Genomic DNA, 20,350 nt, shown 5'->3' with positions numbered 1-20,350 from the left:
TGGGATGAAACTGTAACATTTCATTAATTGACTCAGCAGTTATTGGGAAAAGAATGGTTTGGCTCGGGGACATGACTGCTTGGCGATTAGGGTCATAATTGGCATGGCAATGATGAATTATTTCTAAAAAAATATGAACTAAGAGTAGAAAATACATAGGAAGGTTGGATTCCCACAGTCCTAGGATATCAGAGCCATTTAGATAGTTATCTCTGCTTTGGAAAAAGACTCTCAGGTGATTTTTGTCAGTGATGAGGTCTTTTATCTGGAAGTCCCTATCAGCCAAAGGCAAATAGTCTAAATCTTTGTGGGGAGCATTTAGGGGTGCAACATTCAAAGATATAGGGGTTTCCATGTCTGTTTCTTGTGGATTCAGACGGAAACAATTATTTTCTATAAAAAATGGGCAAAACAGAGGGTCTGGGAACTTATATGATGAAAACAAAGACTGAATTATAGTGAATTTGGGTCTTTTCTGTCAAATTACAGTGGAAAACAAGAACTTGCAGGGTTTTATTGGGAATTTGGATAAATACTTGTGTTCAGGGGATGAATAGTGAAATTCAGGTACTGGTTGTGGCTAACAGGCTCTGGGCTGCGTCGGCTTCAAGTTTCGAGCGGGTTGGCAGCTGAAAACTTTGAACTGTTGAATTCGATGTTCTTTTGCATGGGCACATAGGTTTGCAGTACGAGGCAATGAAAATGACATTGTTTGTTTTATTTACAAAGTGAATGGTTGGTGGGGTTTTTTGGTTTCGGGATGGGTGATGTCAGCGGGGAGTGGCACGACAGTTTCGTCGTATGCGGGAAGGCGGTAAGCGGTTTCATATCGCACTGCTTTTGGGGACGAGAGGTAATAAGTTGGGAGCCAGTGATTCCATAGATTTTGCGACGCGTGGCGGAGGCGCTGTGTGAAAACCACTTTGTGATTGCGCGCTAACGTGCAGTCACAAAAGGGTGTGCGATATTGATGATAGCCGTTGGATGTGAGAGGTGTGATCGGATGGTTTACGGGAAGCGCGATGCGTTGTGATTTAACAACGACTGGCCCAACACAATTAAGGTTTAATTAATTATATCGAGGGTGGTATGATAGGTCGGGGAGGTTCTTAATTAAGTGTGAGGGTTAATTAATTCCTTTATTAATGCAGCCGGGAATTAGGGCTATGAACTAGTTACGGGTTAACTAGTTAATCCTGGTTAAAATGTATTTATGGTTATAATTTAACCAAAGGGGCGGGATATATAGAAATTTGGGATTTTTAATAGTTTTAAATAATACAGGACAGGGTGAATTTTTGTGCCGGAGTTATATAATATAAGTTAATAGTTAATATGGTAATGTAATGAAAAAGCACCACGTAATAAAACATTAGAAGTGTGTATTTAACTTAGGCTTGAATAAAAAAAGGGTTTTTATGGGGTATTGTGTAATTTTCCTAAGTAAAATAGGATTTTACTTAGGAAAAGAATTATGAAGGTGAATGAGTGTTCTTATGAATAATTTTAAGTACTTTAGGCTTTATAAACTAGTGGGTCGAGGGTCCGATCCCTCCAGAAGTCAGAGAAATGCTATGAGCCCCTCTAATTTAGCAAATGCCTTGGTACTTAGAGGAAATTAAAAGAATTTAGGGAAAAATGAAGGGGAAAGTTAAGCATTTGACCTTGCCTTGCTTGAAATGCTTTCAGTGTAATATCTGCCTTGTAATTGTGATGAAAGTAAAGATTAACACTTTTTGGAGTCATTATCCATCACATGTAATTCTGCAACATCATCTACCTACCCTACATACTTTAACCTAACATTTTTTCTTCTTTATTTGGGTGCACTTAGACTGGGAAACCCTTATCAAACTTTTCTTTTCTTTTACATGGAGAAATCTATCTAAATCTAGCCTTATTACATCCAAAGGCTCATATTAAAATGTTGAGCTCCTTTTATTCACTCTACCTATCTACTTATCTGCTAAGATTAAATTGTTTGGTGAGATTTTATTCTCTATCTCTAAAACATAAAATTCAAATATGAACTAGCCAAGCTTAAGCTGTTTGACTGTTCATCAATTGTGGCATAAGTTAACAAGCTGCACACAATTATTTATTACACAAGAGTAAAAATTAGTGGCATTTAGACTTGCACACTTTCCTTGGTCTTTACATTTTTTAAAATTTTTGATTTTTTTTTGAAAATATGGAAAACCTTTGCAACAAGGAAAGGTATGAACATATTACATAGCTCATCAAGTTAATCATGATATATGACACCTATTGGTATAGGAGCATAACACAACCTAGGATCAAAGTCCTAAGACGTCTCCTCAACCTTCATCATGATCTCTTTAAATTCAATCACCGACTGTGAGTCAAATTTGCGTTTACTAAACTCTTTGTTCAAAGTCGTCTAAGTTTCTTCTAGTGATGCGTGAGGATTGTCAGTACAATACTTAATGTACCAGGTTAGCACACAATCCTGAAAGGTGGTAACCAACTGAGCCTTCTTTATATTGTCATCGATGATTTGATGCGTTGTCCATACATCGTTCACAACAAACTAGAACTTCTCTATATCTTCACTTCCTATGCCCTTGAAGACCGACATCTTCATTTCGTTCGCCATGTTGAAAGGTGGCAGTGGAGGTGGAGGTGTGGGTGAAGGTGTATGTGGTGGAGGTGGAGGTGGAGGTGGAGTGGATGGATGAACTATCCTAGGAATACCCTGAGTTATTAGATGAACTGCACTTCTCGGCGTAGTCTGCACCGCCCCTTCGTCATCGCTTGAGGGAGGTCCAACCAATGGGCTATACTCTGGCCTTGATCCTACACGATTTCTAAAGAATATTCCACTTCACGTAGCTCTGATAATCAAGGTAATGGAATTACCTGTTTTTTACATAATAGCATTTTAATCCAAGTATTCAATGATCTTAAGTACTTACCTCGTGGTCCTTTGAAGAATCTTCGCTCTGCTTCGCTATAGATGACTAAGGTATCAACTCCAAATTCTATAACAAATCCTCTTAGAATTCGATTGAGTCAATGATTGATGGCCTGTGCGATCTTGTTTTCAGAGGCTTCTAGTTGTCGCACTAATTCTAGAGTCCACAGTATGGGGCTATTAAGCTTCCACCTTCCTTGACTATCTGTTAATTTGGCTAACCACTTGTATAATTCAATTGGGAAGGTGCGAAAGAATATTTCATGTATCTCAGTATATAAACATCTATTCAACCAATCTTCCTTTGGCAGGCGCGGATTCCTGTTTTCTTGCACCGCGAACTCGTGAATCTTCCGATCCAACCACTTTTCAATTTCTTTCTTGTTCGGGTTCCAATGATGCGACATCACACATCTCTTTTAAGAAGATACCGGTCTTGGCAATGGAACCATTTTTTGGCTTAGGGGGTCCTGACTCAGGTTCAGATTTATTTGTGCAAACCAACAAAACCCTACACTACTGGCTCTTTCAGCAACAACCCATGTAACGTAGGCTACAGTCTCCGTGCAGATCGATAAACTTCTAGGGCACGTCACTACAACTCAGTTATAACAGTCTTCAGACCTTCGCGAAGGTCCACGATCTATCTTGACGGACCCTTAATAGTCAATTTACCTACATACGCGCATCAAAATAATCCTAGGTTGGAGTTCGTGTAGATCTACTTTATTCATCAAGAATATAAGAGAAATGATATGAAAAGAATTCATTTCATACATTATTAAGACAGATTCAATAAATTCGCATAACATTCAATCATTATTTCATTAAACATGTCATTCATCGACAACATATAATATAAACATGTACAAAAAATACTTAGTAATTCTTCGGAAAACTGTCTTTAATGATCTTCAATTCACTTACTTCAGACTCAAACTTCCCTACATACACAGCTACAGGGGTCTGCACACTTAGCTGCAGACTCTACCCTGGCCTCTGCACACTTAGCTGCGAAACCTTCCCTTCTTTATCTAAGCACAGGAAGCAGAGCCTTCCTGCCTTTGTTCCTGCCCAAAAATTCTTTTTTGAACCCAATTCCCTATCCCAACTTATTCTTAGACTCGCTAAGACTCGACTATTTATAGACTTTTCCATACAATGCCATGGTCTGTGGACCATGGGTGAATCTCAAAACTGACTCAAAATTTTACTTAAAACAAGGGGCTAAGCCCCTTTGACTCTTATTCATCTATGCGCTCCACTTCCATATATCTCAAAGCCTTTACATATTTGACAGATTTTTTTACAAAAAATGACTAATTAATTCCATTGTACGCCTGGGGACCCCATCCCAACACACGACTGTCAGAATCTAACTCATCCTTCTTGTCAATACTGTAAGCAATTTGATCATGTTATAGAGGATTGTCTTGTATAAATAGCAAAGATGCAGGAAAAGAAGAACCAAAAACCCATGTAGAACATTCTTATGATGATATCTGAGTCGCGTGAAGACAATCCTCATGTCAATATAGTCAACCGAAGTGGTATTACCACTAGTGAAGACAAGGTAGAAGGCACACAACTAGTATCAAATACATGGGTTCGTAGGGCTGGCGAGAAAAATGTTGGATTTGACTTACAAAGAGAAAAGGAAATGTTCATGGAGATAATAAAAAGTTTTATGGATCCAGGTGCTTCTACATCTAAAACTCAGAAACAAATAGTCCCACAAAAGGAGAAATCTAAAGAAACTACTGCGACAGAGGACACTGATCCCACAGTGCCAAAGTCATTTCTACAGACATGCATGAAGTTGTTGAGGGATCAAAAGGTAATTGAAGGACTACAAGAAATGATAGAAAATTGTGCTATCAAGGACAAGCCGTTACGGGAACAACACAGAGTGAATAAGGTGAACCGAAGTAATAAGAGGACTAGTAGGGAGATGTGGTTTACAACATAAATTGGTGATTTTGACATGGACCAAATAATTCTAGACTTAGGATCTGAGGCTAATGTATTGCCAAATTAGAATTGGGAATGTATGGGGAAACCTAAGTTGTAGCGATCGCCAATCCAACTGCACATGGAAATCCAACAAAGGATAATTTTGATGGGTCGCCTACATGGAGTGGCTATAGATATTGAAGGAGCCAACATGCTCATAGATTTTGAAGTTATTGGAATAGTAGACGACAATAAACCATACCCAGCATTGCTCAATATTGATTGGGCTTTCAACATGAATGCTATTATTAATTTGAAGAAGTGAAGCATGGTGTTTGAAAAGAACGACCTTAGAGTGGTTGTTCCATTGGATCCAGCTGAACACAGAGTCGATCCGTGATGACTATGATGATGAGGACATTGATCACATATATGAGCTCACTATGCGAGATGAAGATTGGATTAATCCCACTGCGGATAGACGAATCAGTTGGGTGAAGGATAGCTCGTGCTAATCAAAATCAGATGAAGAATTAGAAAATTGGCAGAATCAGTTACATGAGGTCTCTACACTACGATGCAATAGGCTTACGAAGTATCTGCGTTGTATATCAACTGAGGTACGTAAATTTCCTTATTATGATGGGCTAAATGATGTTAATATTTTTCTTGACCATTTTGAAAGATGCGTACTAGAGGAGCATAGGTTCTAGGCTCTAGATTTGGCTTTAAGAGCTACACCTACAAGATGGTGGGGAACCCACAAGGATAATATTGCTGATTGGAAGGAATATTGTAGTCTGATGAGATTAAGATTTCGCTCTGCAACAACGCAACTCAGTGAAAAGTACACAGGAAAGGATGACCCACGCGATCATCTAGCTCGATGGACTAAGGCGTGGGGTGAGGTACCTCAATTAGAGTGGGTACATATCTTTATTCATACCTTAGACGTTATACCAATGAACTGGTATTTGGAGACATGGCTACGACATGGGACTGCTGATTGGGATGAAATGAAGGAGAGTTTCCTGCTGACATTCAGCTTTGAAGACGGGTTCAAATGAATCGATGGGGTGCTTCAGGAGATTAAGGCAACAATCTTTTGAACACCAACATAACCTATAACTTGGATGTAGCCTCACTGGAATGCGCAACTACAACATGCTTTGGAATGCTACAATGTTACTAAGGAAGAAGGCGATGACGATCTACAAAATATCAACATTCTTGAATTAGAGGGACTGCATGAAGTTGTAAGACCTGATGTAGATATCCCTGATATATCACAACTAGTAAAGACAAAACAAGTAAATATTGGCTTAGAAGCAAAACCAAAGTTCGTGCGTATTGGTGATTATTGGGATGAAGACATGGTAGGCAAGGTTGCTGAATTATTGCGCGAGTATCAAGATTTATTTCTGACAAAGTTCTCTGAATTGAAGGGTATATGTTACAGATCCATTTGGGCAAATCAACTCCAACTTACAGATCAATACTATTAGGGCCCATCAAACCCTAATTCAGTTGTTACATGCCCTAAATAAAGTCAACCATCAGAATGCCTCCTTCCCAAGAGATTCCATGGCTGAAATCATCCAAAAACTGCCTCTAAGAAGATCAGAGCAAGCAGGCCTTTATCAGGGTGCACTGCAGTGCAGTCTAGTACACTGCCAGGGTGCATTGCAGCGCACTTGAGCCCTCTTTTGCCTGCGCTGGGCGAATTTGAGTGAAATTTGCATTGGGGTTTGGAATATTCTTATCCATAGGATGCCTCTAGAAGTTTCCTAAGGTTATCCACTCCTTTGGGCTCAAAATTGGATGAGGGAGGGAATTAAGGAACATCAATCCCTTTATCCCTTTCTCCATGGAACTAAATTCTAAGTTTGGTAGGGCATTCATTATCACCATTTATGGAATAACTTCCTTCATTCACCTATAAAAAGTCCACTCATCTAAGTGATCAGGGACTGGAAATCATTGAATTATAGGGAGATGTTGTTAGTATGAGACTTGAGTTGGTTTCAAGTATGTTATAGACATTTTTGTGCCTCGCAGCATGGAGCATGAAATGTCGATAATTACAGGGATCCAAAGTCCCTAAACATGTTGTTCTTACCCCTAGAGGAACAAGGTCAGCAAACCACAGCACTTCCTATCAGTTCTCCACCTGAAAACACTCAAAAACAGGGTATTTTTGGATCATGTCAGTTGCTCCATTGAGCATCTGCGCTGAATGTCAACTGCTCCTCCTTGTACCTGCGCTGAAAGTCAAAACCAATGAAGGCTACCTGCGCTGGGCGAGATTGGCCAAGTGGCACAGTCATTCTGCAAGGTGTCAACTGCCCAGGAAGCTTCCAAACTGACACTTGGTTCAAGGAATTCGCCCTATGATGAGTAAGAGGTACTTGATCTCCATGTGGAAGCAAGGATCTCCAAGTGGACTCAAGAACTGAAGTTTAACCGAAGAGGGAGAGGACACAAGGCAGCTTTAGGTCAGTCTCAAGCTGACTCATCCTTTCTCCAAATCTCCTATATATAGAGCTCTTCTATGAGGTCTAGGGAGGCGGGAATTTTGTGCAAAGCAAGGAAGTGCTGTTGGTTTACAGTTAGAGCTATTGGGTGATTGCTTTTATAGAGGAGAAGAGGAGATTTCTTGCTGCTGGGGAGGTGCTACTGGATTGGAGCCATTTATGGTTGTAACCTTCTCAGAACCTTTTTCTTCTATCAATAAAGATTTTGATGTTCTCCTATATACTTGTATTGCAATAATGTATTGTTTTCATCTGTATATTTGATTCATCCTAATCCATGCATCAGTTATGAGTACATGTTTCTTGTAGTTTCCTTCTCTCGTTTTTGCAGGATCTGTGTGTAGCTGGGCCGGCAAGAGAGCAAGGAGCTGGGAGCAAGAGGCAAAGAGAGAAGACGGGATCGACAAAAGCGAAAGACATCGGTTGGTCAATCTTTTCTTCCTTCTCTGTATTTTCATAAAGGAAAACTATCAAAGCTTTACTTTCAGTTGTTGCTAAGGAACTATCACCCTTAGAGTCGGGATAGGGTCATTCCGAGTCGGATACTTTTCCCCACAACAAACTGGCGACTCCACTGGGGAGCTAGTATCTTGTTGGTTAGTTGTGTTTCTAGCTATTCATCTCATAAACAAGGAGAGCACCAAATCGAACTGCAATTGAATCCTTCAATTGCAAAGTAGAGGGCAGCTGCTCTGGTTCAGTTTCTGAGCAAGTTTATGATTTGAAGAGCTGATCCACAAGGACTCTTGTGCTCTTTGTGATAGATTTTCATCCTCTTGATCATCCCTTAGCTTGTACTTGACCTATAGCTTTTTATTTCAGCAAAAACAGTGAATTTTTGAGCTTTTTATGACCCGGAAACCCTTGTAAACGCAACTCTCGTGTCTCAGTGCAGGCTGTCCAAAGGCAGTCTGCATTTCAGCGCAGGTACTCCCTTCGGGAACTGCGCTGAAAGTCAGTTTGACAGACCAGAGCCTGCGCTGAACCAGTTAGCCAGTGTCTTGCTGAGGTTTCCTACTGAGTCTGGGCCCTGTTTTCACTGTTGTTTTGCTGCTGATTGCTTGTCTTTGTACTTGCTGTAAACCAACTGTCCTTGACATTATTCCACCTCAGTTGTGTGATGAAACTGTGATTGTTCTTTCAGTATTTCTTGATTCATTTACAGTTTCCCATTGTGAAAAGCGAACCAGTATAGCTGTGACCTCTTAGATCCAGAACTGTAAAAGTGTCGTAGTGGTCTTGAGAGTTAGTTTTATTGCTGTTCATAGCTGATTGAGTTTGTTTGTTTTTCATACTATGGTTTGAATTCATACATTTTTAGTGTCGAAACAAGTACCTGTAAGGCGTTTTTTGATTTTAGACAAAACTTGTTTGTTTACGCTTCAAATTGAATTCGAAATTATACAACAGTTTCCTTTTTGTCTTACATCAACATTAAGGAAAAAAGAAAAGAAATACCTGCATCTTGCATTTGCATTTTTTGATAAGTTTGCGTGATTGATCTAGGAGAAAGTGCATTAGTTTGTGCTTTGTGATCTGTGTGAAAAGATGATGTCTTTCTTTTCCCTTAGTAGTTAGGATTTTCAAAGCTAAAAAGATTGAAAAGCTTGCTTATCATTTTAGCTGCATTTAGGAATTTGTACCAATACATCTCGTGGTGATCCTGAAAGACAAACTGCTAAACAAGATCAACTTAAAATATATTGAATGAATCTAAAAACGCTTTGTAACATAACGCTCACAATAGAGGTCTAGGTAGAGACGTGTTCCGGCGTCGTTAAACGTAGTGACTGTCGATCTCTACGAAGGTGGGTGATTCCTCCTGAGGGACGATAGCACTAATACGGACTTGTGCTCCCGCGTACCGTCGCGTATATTGGGAGACCCCTATAGGCATTTATCCTTTATCCTTAGGAAGCCGTGTCGGCCGCCCTACTGATCGCGATGCAGTGAACACAGCATTCACGAAGATCGACCACCCGTACCGTAAAACGTATTCTGTGGTTTCGCGAAAGGTTTGGCACACCCTCTGCCTAGATCTCCAGAGCAGTTTCTTTTGGCCTTTTTCAAACTCTATAACTGAAAAAGTCCAACCGAGCATTTGTCACTTCGGGCTCGTTAATACATCGAAGGCGACTAGAGTCATCTTTAGCTTTTTCTCGACTCTTAAAACATGAAAAAGCAAAGTTGTGTCTAAAAGCGTCTAATAAAATTCATTCAATACAGAAACATAATTCCCCTCTTTGTATTTTAGTTGATCGAGTAATCCGCAACCGTGGAGGAAAGTCAATTAGAACTCCGTCGTTCGAGGAGACTCGCGAGTCAACCGTCTTTGTCTCCGGAATCGAGAGTAGTACGGACGAAGCAAACTCGCTTGACCGGGTCAAAATCTCCCATTAAAGTTAGAACAACAGTTCCAACTACATATGAGATTCTGGTCACTCCTAATATTTCTGGAATCCCTGCCTCTATTGAAGAAGTTCAACAGCGACAGAGGGACAGTTGTACTGATCCTAGTCTGAGAACAAGTACTTGCATAACTGAACCAGTTCCATCTGAAACCGGTCCACAGAGTCTTGTTGCTCAAACAACTATCGCTGTCGAAGCAACCCCTTCTTCGGCACCAGAAATCTTTTACGGACCTGACGGTCTTCCTCTTCCTCCTGGTCTGATTGCAATAGAGGAAATCGTAGAGGACCAGCAAGCAAATACTCCAACTCATTTTGGAGTAGGCATCACTCTTTTTCCTTCTGCATCAGAAGTTTGTCCATCGCCAGTGGAAGTTCCTGTAGAATCGTTAGGCAGTTTATTGGATAGACTTAAAATGTCTAAGCAACCGTCGACATCTAGGACTGTGCCAAATGACACAGCGACAGCAGAAGCTCCTGCTGTCACTCCGACGATGTTTGCCGGCATACCAGCTGTCCCGACTAGCTCTCAACAGCTAGAAGGAGTCCACCCAGGGACTATTATGACAACTTGGTCTGTTCCAGTTTGTTCTTCCGGTATAATACCCGGTAATTCTTATGTTGAAACTAGACAAATTGATCCCTTTGGAAATCAGTTTGGACCATCCAGTCCTCAAAGGCAATCTATACCCTTGAGATCCGGATTGTTACCGTATGGGGGGCAATATGCCCTTTCACTTCCCCCTCCGGGAGGATACCCATACGGCAGTTTTCAACCGCATTCAGGTTTGACTGAAGTTACGACGAGTGGTTGGGTGCCTATGTTGCCCCAACAACCGAGAGTTGTATATTCCATGCAACAATGTGTACCTATGTCTAGCATCCCGACGACGCCAGCAATTGTAACCGTGTCGCAAGTTCAATCGATGCCTGTTGTATGTCAACCCCAAGTTGTAATGCAACAGCCCCTTGACCCTGCAACACAACCACAATCGCCAACTGCCGGGACGACACAGATACAAACGGGAACCATAACCCCGCATCTTGGTCCGTCGGTTAGTATCGCATAGCAAAACATGGCTTCGCAGCCATGGATGATGCAATACCAACAACCTCAGTTTCAACAGGTGTACCAGGGATCTGAGCGACAGATCTTTGCAAATAGTGGGCAACCCTATATTCAGAACGGGTTAAATCAACCACTTTACAGTGGCCAAGCCCACCAGCCATATCAGTCCTATCAACATCAGTTGCATTATGCTGGTATGCAAAGGCCTACTGCTCAGGCGATTCCATCGTATCCTGGGTACGCCTCGCCAAACCTAAATCAGCAGTTGCCATTCGTGGCGACTCTAGAATTACCAGATTTACATCGATTGACGAATGATCCAATCGCCTATGCCCATTGGTGGCCAGCGATTCCTCACAAACTTCCTTCGGACATTCCTAAATTCAATGGAAATCCTGGCGAAGACCCGTCGAATCATGTGATGACTTTCCATCTGTGGTGTTCGTCGAATACCTTGAATGATGATTCGATAAGGCTTCACCTTTTCCAGAGGACATTGACTGGTCCGGTGGCTAAATGGTATATTGAATTACTTAGAGCCTCTTTCGACAATTTTAGTTCCCTAGCCACGACTTTCTTAACACACTTTCAGTTACCTATAAGGTACGAAACTGGAACCGAGATCTTAACCAATTTCAAGCAGACAACGGCCACACATATATCAGATCATATACATGAGTGGCGTCGTCGTCGCAGAATGGTAAAGACTTATGTTCCAGATCAGCTTTTAGCTGAGTGGTTTATAAAGTCGCTTCTTCCTGCTATAACAGAAGATGTGGCCAAGGGAGGCGTCGTAACAGAGGAGCAAGTTATTGCTCGTGCCCAGTATTTAGACTTAGTATATACTCAGTCTGGCACGCTCTATGACAAGATACCTGACGCCCCTAGACCGGAATTTTCAATTCCTCCCCCTCCTGGATCAAATAGTGACTCTCATGCCGGCGATGGTGTGATTGGCACTGCAAATGTAAAGTCAACACGGGATTCGTCTAAGAAAACCCGTAAGACTTCGAATCAAAATGCAAATGAAGAACTTCTTGCCTCGGAAGTAAGTGCCGTGTCGGACGACAAGGGCAAACAACTGAAGCAACCAGGAGACAAGAAGAAAAAGAAAGGGAGAAAAGGGAAACCCCCTTCGGGGTTTCATATATGCGATGAGGATCATTGGACAGCAGATTGTCCATGCAAAGCTGAGCTTAAAAGATTCTTTAAGAGTCCGAAAACCTCAGCTGTGTTGACTGATCCGTTTCCTAATCCTGGTCAAAATCTGGTTGCTAATCAAAATGCTTCCCGATCCCAAGTGCTTATGTTGTCTACCTCAAAGCAGCAGAATAATGCTTTGACAAGGAATAAAGATTACGGGAATCCAAAGCTGTCGAACAACAAGGTTAATGAACGACCTAGTAGTTCAACAACAACTTTGACTGAAGTTGTGCCACCCATCGATCCTAAACCAATGATAAAGTCGCCAAAGGGAGTAGTACACAAATCGACATTTAATCCTCGTGAAAAAATAACACAGGATTATAATATAATAGAGGACCTGGCCCAATCGTCGTCCGCTATGTCGACACTTGAGGTAGCGCAAAATTGCACCTCCCAAGAGCAAGCTTTATTATCAGCAATAGGTGGGATTGACCCAATGGATTCCAATCTTGTGGCCTTTGATCATAAAGGATATGACCCTCAGTTACCAGCTCAACTAGCTTTCCTTATTCAAGTGAAAGCCTTCAACAAAACTGTTCATCGAACAATTATTGATGAGGGGGCATCTACATGCCTTATGTCGATGAGTTGCTGGAAAAGTTTTGGCTCACCACCCTTGTCGAAATCGTCAACGACCTTAAAAGCATTTGATGGACGATCATACACTCCATACGGGATTTTAAGTAACTTGCAAGTTGAACTGGGGGGCAAAACAGTAGAAGTTGATGTTGAAGTAATCGACGGAAACCTCGATTACAACATCCTACTGGGAAGGCCTTGGATATATGCCATGGCTGCAGTTGTGTCGACCTACTTCAGAAGGATTGTATTTCCTTTTCAAGGAAAAATTACAATCGTCGACCAACAAACATTTCTCCCCAACAGTTCTCAAGTTACGGGAAGCAGCACAATGATCCATGAGAGCAATCATTCGCTTCAAAATATTGGAGTAGGTATCCTAAAAGACCCTGCCTTAATGGGTACTTTTGCCCTACCGCCAGCAAGTAATCTGGCAAAAGTAGCCCCAGTGGAAACCTACAATGTGAAATCTTCTATATCTAATGGATTCAGAAGATTCCTAAATATTTTGTCGGCATGGATCAGCGCCCTAGTAGAAATACTGTAAATACAGTGGGCTCCGAGGATAGTTCCTATCTTGTGTCAACCTCATTAAAAAATGAAACAAATCCCCGAGGTAAACCTTCATTCCAACCACCGAGTTGGATGCAATGAAGCTTGGGGGGCATGCACCTCGATTTGCATTATTATGCTGGGGGCATGCAAACTTATCTTCGAGCAGTTTTAGCACACAGTTCATGCTCGTTAAAAAATAAACGCAAGATCCGAGCAGTTTTAGCGCATAGTTCATGCTCGTTAAAAAATAAACATAAGTTGTGAGCAATCTTCCCCTAGAGTTCAAGCTCACCCAGAAAAAATGAACCGGTAAATAACCCTGGAAAATGTAACCTTTGACAGCCATATTAAAGCCCTTGGTCGTGTTCTTGCAGTCTCACCTCCATCCGTTCATTTGGCCAATCGTTCATCTCCATATGTTTGTTTACCCATTTTGAGGAACAGCTGCGAAGAGTGATTTCACTAAGCCATCCTTGTGACACTGCCGTGATTGGAATATTCCAACCTGTACCTAGAATCTGCTGCTATCCCGGTTTATCACTCGTTCCTCGAAAGACGAGTCTTCTTTGAGCTCTTTTCACTGACTCGTAAAATATGAAAAGTTTGCCGAGTTTTGGCCTTCCAGCTCGTTAAAGCGACCGGAAGAGCTATCCCTCCTCTAGATTTTAATCTTTTTGGACCTGAGGGATTATTGCACAAAAAGATCGAGCGCTTGTTTTGTTCGGCTCGTTAAAGCAATCGAAAATTCATCCCTTCTGTATTGTTTTATACTTTTTCGGACTTAAGGGATTAGATGACGAAAAAGGAATTATGGAGTTAACTTTCTGTACCTTTTCAGACTCTCTAAAAATGAAAAGGACCGAGTTTTCCTTGTCGTTAGACTCGTTAAAATGATTAAATAGCGACAAACTTGTCTTTAGACGAGAACGAGTTTCCCTATCGCTAAGCTCGTTAAATCATAGCGATGGGCTTGCCCGAAGGGCAGGTTATAGAACAAGCATATGTTATCCTCCTCAAGCTTGACAAAAATAAAGAGGTACTGGTCAAAAATTACTGGGGAAAAATTGGGAGAACATCAAAGCTTAATGGTAGCAAGTCGCTCTTGAACATGACACTTTTCTTCCGTACCACATCGGGTTGGGTTGTTTCATTCACCGGTCTCATCACCATGGTCTTCGCCAAACCATCCACATTTTGGGGTAATGCTACCGATCCATCGCATCAGTGTCGTTATATGTTCAAGAGAGGTCATTCTGAAAGTGTCAACCGTGTCCCATCCACTGCCATACATTATCCTTCATCCATTCATGATCGCCACCCTGAATCATATGTCACAGTTTGTTTTCACCTCCACTAAAATCATTAGCTCCGTTCCGTGTCATTGATGTGGGATTCATTAAGGCCCTCCTTTGACGGATCGCTTCTTGTCGACTTCAGCTCATTATCCAAGAAGTTGATCTAGGAACAACCCCATCAGTACTTTGAAGCTTGCATGCCTCAATGGCAAGTTTCTCACTTCCGGCGACAGGTATACATCAATGACCTTCGACCAGAAGATTTTGCGTGGCGTTCGACGCCAAGTCCTTTATTCACGCCACGTGAATTGTACTGTAGTACCTTGAGGGTCATTATCATTATCAGTGATTCCTCTCGCGCTTGTTAACGGTTTTCATCATTGACCGGTAATCAAGCGATGTCTTTCCATGTTCGACTTCAGCGAAATTCTCACATGGATCGACTTGTACTTAGAGTGAAGATCGAACGAGTTTGAAGACCCCGGATCTAGTTTCATCCATCCGGGCTGCGATACATATTCAGGAAATATAAAAGCATTTGTCATGTACATCATTGCAGCAGATGATCATCCTACTCAAAGGATGATAATTTCAGTAGAGAATTATCAGTGTACCATCAGACGATCGTCTGTTCTATGTACCAAAATGTATTTATAAAGCTGAGCATGGGAATGCCCGCCTCAGCTAGATCATGAAAACAGAATGAAAAATAATGTATTGTATTGTATTGTATTACAGGGCACCTCTCAGCACTTGAATGAACTTCGGACCCTCTGGATAAAGCATTTCACCTGATAAACGGCCTCATACTTTAGGGGGCAACTGTTATAGACATTTTTGTGCCTCGCAGCATGGAGCATGAAATGTCGATAATTACAGGGATCCAAAGTCCCTAAACATGTTGTTCTTACCCCTAGAGGAACAAGGTCAGCAAACCACAGCACTTCCTATCAGTTCTCCACCTGAAAACACTCAAAAACAGGCTATTTTTGGATCATGTCAGCTGCTCCACTGAGCATCTGCGCTGAATGTCAACTGCTCCTCCTTGTACCTACGCTGAAAGTCAAAACCAATGAAGGCTACCTGCGCTGGGCGAGATTGGCCAAGTGGCACAGTCATTCTGCAAGGTGTCAACTGCCCAGGAAGCTTCCAAACTGACACTTGGTTCAAGGAATTCGCCCTATGATGAGTAAGAGGTACTTGATCTCCATGTGGAAGCAAGGATCTCCAAGTGGACTCAAGAACTGAAGTTTAACTAAAGAGGGAGAGGACAGAAGGCAGCTTTAGGTCAGTCTCAAGCTGACTCATCCTTTCTCCAAATCTCCTATATATAGAGCTCTTCTATGAGGTCTAGGGAGGCGGGAATTTTGTGCAAAGCAAGGAAGTGCTGTTGGTTTACAGTTAGAGCTATTGGGTGATTGCTTTTATAGAGGAGAAGAGGAGATTTCTTGCTGCTGGGGAGGTGCTGCTGGATTGGAGCCATTTATGGTTGTAACCTTCTCAGAACCTTTTTCTTCTATCAATAAAGCTTTTGATGTTCTCCTATATACTTGTATTGCAATAATGTATTGTTTTCATCTGTATATTTGATTCATCCTAATCCATGCATCAGTTATGAGTACATGTTTCTTGTAGTTTCCTTCTCTCGTTTTTGCAGGATCTGTGTGTAGCTGGGCCGGCAAGAGAGCAAGGAGCTGGGAGCAAGAGGCAAAGAGAGAAGACGGGATCGACAAAAGCGAAAGACATCGGTTGGTCAATCTTTTCTTCCTTCTCTGTATTTTCATAAAGGAAAACTATCAAAGCTTTACTTTCAGTTGTTGCTAAGGAACTATCACCCTTAGAGTCGGGATAGGGTCATTCCGAGTCGGATACTTTTCCCCACAACAAAGTATTGTAATGATGTCAAAATGTCTTGCTTGTTATGAGGAGACGATGGGATTGAACTGGAGGAGTGGCACTGAATCAAGCAAATTGGGTTGTAACTCTTCCTTTTACTAATAAAGTGTTCAAAGCTTTTTCCATATGTTTGTATTTCCTATTGATGCTTTCATATGTGTATTATGAACTTGATTCCATTCTATGTTTAATCAATATATCATTATCATATGCTTTGATCGGTTTTTGTATTCTGTCTATGTGTAGGTACTTTTCAAGCGAATTAAGTACGAAAAGGAGCGACAGAATTAGTCAAGGGAGATAAAGAGTAAGCAAAAGCTATAAATAGGCTTCCTTACTATCTTATTTAATCTATTGGTTATAGAAAAAGTAGAGAATGCTTTGCAATGTTGTTCTAGACTTAGCTACTAGTCTAGGGGTTTAAGCGTTTATCCGTAGGTACTAAAACTTCCCAAAACAAATTGGCAACTCCACTGGGGAGTGATCATACATCTTATTATCTTATCAACCTCTTAAGACATTTCTACATACTGTACTTGTGGCCGTTGATTGAATTTTAGTCTTATTTCATTGAAAATTGAGTCAAAACTGTGTCAAATTGCCTTCAAAAATGGCTTACTATCACCAGCGCAGCCCAATGAAGGACACAATGCACTGCAATGCACTTCCCGCATAGAACCAGTGCATTGAAGCACATTGTCTCTCACTGCTGCCCGTGTTGATCCCTTGAGGGTCAGTTTCCCATCTAGGAGCTGAAGTTTTTGCCAATTTTCTCCTGTTTGAATGATTTGCTGAATGTCAATGATGTCTTGTCTCTGAAAATAGTTTTTCATCTCCTTAGCTGGCCCTACTTAGACTAGGATTGATAAATGTTTCTTATGTATTGACTTTGTCATTTTCAATCTATAGTCGAAAGTCAGTGTTTTTGTTGATTGATCTTTGTCGAAAGAAAGTGTCGTAAAATCGTCTTTTCCTTCAAAATTGAATTGTTGTAGAGTCTTCATTCATGAAAGATAGATTTATTGATGTGTGCATATGATTAGTCTTTTGTTGAAAGTGTCGTAAAGTCTTCCTTTCCTTGAAAAGAAATTGTCGCAAAAGCGTCATTTTTATGAAAAGAGTTTATTGATTGATTGTGCATTAGTTTTCCTTTTTGTTCATTCACATTAAGGTAAATCGAAAAGAAATACATGCATTTTGCATTATAAATATTGTATTTTGTGAATTCTTGAAAGGAATAGCTAGGGAAATTGCATTAGATGTGCTCGTTGCTCTTTGTCAAAAATCTGATTACTCTATCCCTACTAGCTAAGGATTTTCATTGATAAATTGAATGGAAATAATGCTTATCATATTAGCTGCATTTTAGGAATTGCAAACATACATCATGTGGTAAAACTTGAAAGGAAAATTCTAAAGAAGATCAACTTAAAATTGATCTGAATTTACCTAACGGAGCATTGTCACCTAACCAAAAACATTTATATGTCTAGGTTAGAGATGTGTTCCGGTGTCGTAAAACAAAGCAGCTGTTGCTAACTTGTCTGCAATACATCTCGAGTGTGATACGTCATTCCATGCACGTGAGTATATCGTACCTCATCCACGTATCTTTGGGTATATAGGGCAGTGTTACAGTACGTAAAGTATATGGGAATGCTCTCACTGTGTGGTTTTGCATTAGACAACGCTTATACGGATTGGGACTCCACGTACTTTCGGGTATATATGGGAGGAAAAAACTAGGTTGCTATCCATTCTTAGGTAACTGAGTCGGCTGCCTTGTAAACTGTGATACACCAAACACAACATTTGGGGAGATTGCTTGCCCGTACTTCTTGATTCGCTAAGAGGTATTCTATAGTTCATAGTTGCTTGGTAAACCTTTTGCCTAGATCATCCCTTTTTTGTTTTGTTATGTTACTTTGATTGAAATAAAATTAATTGACCATGGATAACATCCTCCATGCTTGCTCAGTTGATCTTAGGTTGAAACATATGGCGACAAATCCGATGTCCACCGATCAAGGAATTCCTTTTGATGGGAATCCTAGTCCTTTTGCTCCTTTTGGAAATATTGGTGTTCCTTATATGGCTACATTGTCCCTTCCGAGATTTAACAATGGCTTGTCGATCTGGTTGTTTTCAACCTCCTTGGTTTAAAATGTCGTGATTTCTCTGCAATCGAGTACACCTCCAACTGGAAAAAATCAACCTCCTGTTGATCCCAAAGTTGACCCTTTGCCTTCTTCCTCTTCGCCTAGTGAAAGTATTGGTACTAGTAACCAGGTGGATAAGAAGAAGAAGAAGAAAATTCAGCAGAGGGGAAACCAAGCAACCATTGCTCTGAATGCAACATCTGATGAGAAACCACCCGTCAAGCTCACAAAGTTCGATATCCATGCAAACTTTGTGTGGGAGACCATCTTCTTTGAAATTGTCCTGATATTTCTCAGATATTAGAAGAATGGTCTTCCTATTCACATCATCCTATGTCATCAACTTCTGGAGATCATGTTGGTGACACACCATCAACTAGTGGTAGTAAAGTTCATGGAAATAAGGGTAAAGTTAAGTTTCCTTGTAGGTTATGTGAAGGGAATCATCCCATTCACCTTTGTCCCTATTTGGATGAAGCCAAAAAAGTGTTGGATAACTGTCTTGCTTCACCGCAATGACTTCCATCTGGTTACAGGAAACTCTCCCTAAATCCTTCACTAGTTGATGAATTGACTGACCAAAATCAACAGTCGGTCGAAACCACTCTCTCTGAAAGTGAATCCTATGAGTCTATACTCGACCCAAATCAACAGGTCGAGGTAACAGTTGACTCGATTTCACCTTCAACAAATCATACCTTTCCCGAAGAGAGTGAATATGATACCACTCAAGTTATTTTTGTTTCTTCAAATTCTAATGAGCTTGGGGGTAGTCCTCCTGTTACATCAAGACAAGAGGAAAATCCTCCGGTTCTTGTAACTCAAGGGGCTAATTCTCCTGTTTCTACGGTACCCCCTCCAAGTAGTCTAATCACTTCCTTTGATTGGAATCGACTAGCAAAATTCCATCTTCCTTCTTATGTGCCTTTCCAGATCATAGTACAAGTTTGTAATATGGTTGTATCTGGAACTATTATAGATGAAGGTGCATCAGTGAGCATCCTTTCCTCAACTGCTTGGCAAGCGCTTGGTTCACCACCGCTTGTGCCTGTTACCCAGAATCTGTTGGGTTTTAACAGAGGAACAAATCAACCATTAGGGATCCTCCCTCAGTTACCTATTTCTTTGGGAGGAAAAATCGTTTATCTGAACCTGATGGTAGTCCCAAGCCCTTTAGATTACAACTTACTTCTAGGGCGCGACTATGCTTAGACATGGGAGTTATTGTTTCAACTCTCTTTCAAGTGATTTGTTTCCCGCATGAAGGCAGAATTGTCACCGTTGACCAGCTTTCATTTCCTGGTCCAAATATGGCTTCCAGTCAACCATCTTCCCTAAGTGGTCCTTTTGTACCAATTGTATTATCCCTGCCATGGGTTAATTATGTGGCAACCCGTTCCATACCTACATCAACTGACGATCAATTCAGTGATGTTGTACATCATGTATTGGGGGCATTGGAACCAGATCTCTCCTTCATGACCTCTTATGAGTTGTGATACAAGGAGTATGAGGATAGTTATTTTACTGTGTCAACCTCGTTAAAAAATGAAACAGGCCCAGGAGGATAGTTCTTTGTCTTGTGTCAACCTCGTTAAAAAATGAAACCAAGGATATGAGGATAGTTCTTTCACTGTGTCAACCTCGTTAAAAAATGAAATAGGTCCATGAGGATAGTTCCTTGTCTTATGTCAACCTCGTTAAAAAAATAAACAAGGAATATGAGGATAGTTCTTTTACTGTGTCAACCTCACTAAAAAT

The sequence above is a fragment of the Pinus tabuliformis genome, chromosome 6 (genome assembly GCF_031772625.1).
Source record: "Pinus tabuliformis cultivar Carrire ecotype Pingquan chromosome 6, CPIR1, whole genome shotgun sequence".
In the NCBI taxonomy this organism is placed as follows: Eukaryota; Viridiplantae; Streptophyta; class Pinopsida; order Pinales; family Pinaceae; genus Pinus; species Pinus tabuliformis.
Note: the sequence above shows the minus strand (reverse complement) of the source record.